Source organism: Macrotis lagotis, chromosome 5, assembly GCF_037893015.1.
Source record: "Macrotis lagotis isolate mMagLag1 chromosome 5, bilby.v1.9.chrom.fasta, whole genome shotgun sequence".
Classification (NCBI taxonomy): domain Eukaryota; kingdom Metazoa; phylum Chordata; class Mammalia; order Peramelemorphia; family Peramelidae; genus Macrotis; species Macrotis lagotis.
In genome coordinates this window covers 75,869,374-75,874,308 of record NC_133662.1, presented here as the reverse complement: position 1 = coordinate 75,874,308, position 4,935 = coordinate 75,869,374, and positions in this window count along the sequence as shown.

The window sequence follows — 4,935 nt, the reverse complement described above, 5'->3', positions numbered from 1 at the left end:
CCATGGGGTGTGAAGGGGGAAGGTCTAAAAAAATAGGATGTAGTATTCACCATTAGATGTGGTCACTGTATCTGCTAATTTTGCTTAAGATTCTTTCCTAGTTAAAAGATATCAAATATCAGAGATATTACAAAACAAAAGTTATTAATATAACTTTGTTTTCTAAAATTTTTCAGAATATCAATTTATCCAATGCTTAATGTTATGGAAATTCCTTATGATTCCATTAGAAAATACTTCTTTATGAATTGTACTACAATGCTTGCCTTCTCAACCATAGTATGAGATACTGTCCATCTATTGTCACGTTTTCTCCTACAATGAACTTGAGTTCTTTTATCTCTTTTTTTCCCACACTTAAAATATTTGTGTGCATGTGTGTGTGTTTTATGTTTATGAGTGTGTGTGTGTGTGTGTGTGTGTGTGTGTGTGTGTGTGCTTGAGCATACTTATAATTAGTAATCAAACTTCTGGCAGAAACTGTATTTTTCTATATTAAGCATACTAAATCACATTCTGATTATTTATGATCCAACTTACCAAGACTATTTAGAATGATAATATACCAGAGTTGGAAGAGCCTTTAATTATTGATCAAGACTAGAAGTTCCTATGTTCTAATGCTCTAGAACAGCATTTATTTATAAGTATTTTTTCAAAATTATACACTCCAAAACTTTTATTGCCACAACATCCACAAATTTATTTTCTCCTTTTCTTATTCTTTCTGGATCTTGTTTCTCCTTGAGTATGAGATGCGATCTTCCATTCCCAACCACAGAGAACCTCTAAATCAACACTGGAAATCAAAATAGTCTTAAGAAGAGAATTTATATATTTTACTGTGTTCTAACAGAGTTAGGGATTTAAAACATTCATCAAAGTCCAATTTCCCTCTCTTGAAAAATGAAGAAACTAAGAACTGGAAAGATTAAGTTTAGAAGTTAGCAGCACAGGCCAATTTCACACTGCTTCCCCTCCATTTTATTTTCTCAAATTCTGTGTCTCCTAAAACTGACAGGTTTCAATCTTTTAAGTATATCTTTGTGAGTATGTCAGTGAAAAATAGCAAAAAGAAGATAAAATTTTAGGAGAGCAGTGGCAGTGGCTTTAGGGTGAGGCTACAGGTGCCAAATGCCAATTATACCCTGTCAGACATGATAGCTTGAGGAGTTTTATGGGAGCTAGAGAGAAAAAGGATATATTATATTGGATACTGTATTGGAAACTGTAAAAATCAAAAGGCATCTTCTTTAATGTAAAAGGAAGGCATAAAATAATAATAATAATAAATACCAACCCAGTACAAAGGCAGTTAGATGACCTCTAAAATCCTTCTGGCTCTATTATGCAGCAATAGTGATTTTTCTCTGTAGACCCTAAATGCTTTTAAATTATCAAAATCTTTTCAGATTCCTACCAATAGGTGGTGCCAGTAATTCCTCCATCTGCCAAAGCATCTACAGGCAACATACCCATAAAATAATGAGGTTGGTGTTAGTGAGATCAACCTATTTTTCTTATATTAAACAGTGTGATAAAGATACTAACTTCTCAAAAGGGACAAAATTATGTTCTTGTCCCATAGATGGAGAAGTTCAAAGCCAAAATCATGTCTCCCTCTACTCTGACTTTCCCTTATACTGTTTTTCACAGAGTATATCATGTGGATGCCAGTTTGAACAAATCAAGAGCTGAAGTTAAGGTTACTGGGAGAAATCTCAACAATCTCAGATTTGCAGATGATACCACTCTGATGGCAGAAAGTGAGAAGAATTAAGAAGCCTCTTGATGATAGTGAAGGTGAAGCTAATGTTATGGCAACTGGTCCCATCACTTCCTGGAAAACAGATGGAAAAGTGGATGCAATGTAAGATATTTTTATTCTTGGGCTCAAAGATCACTGTAGGGGTGGCTAGGTAGTGCAGTGGATAGAGCACCGGCCCTGGAGTCAAGAGTACCTGAGTTCAAATCTGACCTCAGACACTTAATAAATTACCTAACTGTGTGGCCTTGGGCAAGCCACATAACCCCATTTGCCTTGCAAAAAAAATATAAAAAAATAGAGAAAGAAAGATCACTGTAGACTGTGCCTGTGGCTGTGAAATAAAAAAAAAACACACACTTTTTGGAAGGAAAGTTATGGCATATCTGGCCAGCATACTGAAAAATAGAGACATTACCTAGATAACAAAAGTATGCATATATATATGTATATATATATATTTCCAGTAGTCACATATGACTGTGAGAGTTAGACTACAAGGAAAGTTGAACGCTACAGAACTGACATTTGAATTATGATGCTAGGGAAGACTTTTGAGAGTCCCTTGAACAGCTAAGAGATAGAATCAGTCAAGATTTAAAGAAATTAATTCAGAATACTCACTAGAAGGTCAAATACTGAGTCTGAAGCTTAAAGATTTGGGGCATATAATAAGATGTGGAAAAGACTGTGATGTTGGGAAAGATTGAAGGGAAAAGAAGAATGACACAGCAGAGGATTAAATTACTGGTCACAGGCTTGGACAGACTTCAGGAGATAGTGGAGGATAGAAGATTTAGTGTGCTGTTTTCCATGGGGTCATGAAGAGTCAGACACAACTGAGCATATAAACAATATCAGTGGACAAGATGATCTGTAATTTTGTGATCCAAATGTTTGTTTCTATTTCCCTGGGAAGAGACCTTTGATGACCAATAAAGATGCATGGTTCTTTCAAGTGTTCCCCCCACCAAAACATATAACAATGGTCATTTTGGAAGATGCTTCTTTTGATATATTTCAGTCTCATAGATAAATGCCATTTTGTACCTTCTAAGGAGATTTATATTCTTTATAGTCCTTCCAGGAAGGACATTCATTTCAATTATCTGGATGGAGGGCTAAAGGAAGAGTTTATCCAAAAGTCTTCATTTAAGAAAGATGCCCAAGGCCCCTATCTCTTCATTTCCTCCTGGCTGCACAATTTTGACTATCAATCCTATTTTAAACTCCCCATCTTTCAAGGTGTTTGGAAGGAAATTATTCTACAAATCTTTAGGTTCTATAGCAATGTGTGGGGCTCTTATTTTTGTGGGAGAGAGTAAAGCTCTAATGGGACTAATTTCACCTATGATCAGAACTGGACTTGTAACTGTATTAGTATAGGGAACTTCTGGGGAAACTCCCTCCACCATTGAATATTTCATTCTTTTCTACAACTTTAATTTCCTAAAGAAGTGTCTAGAACACTGAGGACAAAATATCTTTCATAGGGTTATGTTTTCTTGACATCAGGGCTTGTTCATCATCCACTCTTCATTGCTGCCTGTCTTTCACTGAATAACTATTACATTTTAGGTTTAATTTGGTATTTGAAAAAAATTTAACGAAGACAAGACAAAAAGTGATGGCACCCATGATGCCAAATCTATTAACATACAAAAGGCATTCAATTTATTACAATGCACATTACTTTGGATTGCTTGATCATCAGTAAGCCAACACAGCAATATCTGTATTGTCCAATAAAAAATACAATTATGGAAGCAGAACTAGAAGAGGACTCAAAGGCTACATGATCCAACAACTTCATTTAAAAGCTAAGGAAACTGGCTTAGAGAGATTATGACTTTCCTAGTGGAGTATCAGAGTCATATTTGAATCCAAGACCTTGGAGTACTGCATCAGTTTTCATTTCAATGAAACAACCTATCTTCCTATAACTAGAAATCCTTAATCTTATTCCTTTCAATTTGAGATATTTGATTATGACTGACTTCCCATTTTTATTTGTACAATGGGCCAAAAAAATTTCTAAGCAAATTTATAATGCAGGTAATCCACAGTGGGGCAGCTAGGTAGCACAGAGGATAGAATGCTAGACTCAAAGTCAGATAGACTCAGCTTCCTAAACTCAACTCCATTCTCCCACACATTTTAGCTGTGTGACCCTGGGCAAGCCACATAACCCTGTTTACCTCAGTTTCCTCATCTATAAAATTATTTGGAGAAGTCACTCTAGTATCTTTGCCAAGAATACCTCAAAATGGGGTCACAAAAAATCAGACAGGACTGAAATGACTCAACAACAATAACAAATTCCACAGCAGTCCAAGAGTGAGGTAGTTTCCTGAGGGACAGTCATGTTGTTCTCTGTATGCTTCTTGGGGTGAGGAGGATAGGAAATCATGACTCCTGAATGTTGGAAAGATCTCTGAGTAGTCCTTTAGCTTCAGAGAGATTTCCAGGAGATGGAGAAGGAACTCTAGAGGACAAGAAGCTAAAGGTGGATGGAAGATCTCCCTGGATGTGTGTGTGTGTGTGTGTGTGTGTGTGTGTGTGTGTGTGTGTGTACACACACACACACACACACACACACACACACACATACAGACAGGAAAACTAGTTCTATCCTTGCAAATGCCCTTTGCCTTCCAGTACTTACAACCTTTGAGACTACTCTGTGTAGAATCTGTTTTTCCCACTCCATCTTTTTCTCTCCTTATTTAAATTGCTATCTCATCTAACTGAAGAAGAATTCATTGATTCTTACATATTCATTCATCTACTCTAATTTGTGTAATCAGGATTTGATGGAAGGGGGCTAAGCTGTCCAAAGTAAATTCTCTTTCAACTTACTGGAGAAAATGCCTTTTATTCTAAGCCTCTAAAAAAAATCCACTGCAGATATTCGCATGGTGGTAGACATAGAGATGTCTAGTTCAATATTCCTTTGGGAGATAGCAGAACAAAGGAGTCACCACTCAAATATGGGTGATCTGGATCTTATCTGCCCCTTTTATGACCTTCCTCCTACTCTCTACAAAAGTAGATAGCCTCCCCTTGAATAAGTGGACTGGGAATTTCCATATCCCAAATCAAATATCTATGTTAGAACATGTAGTAAGGGCACATATGTGCTCAACCCTTCATAATCAGAGTGGGATTTG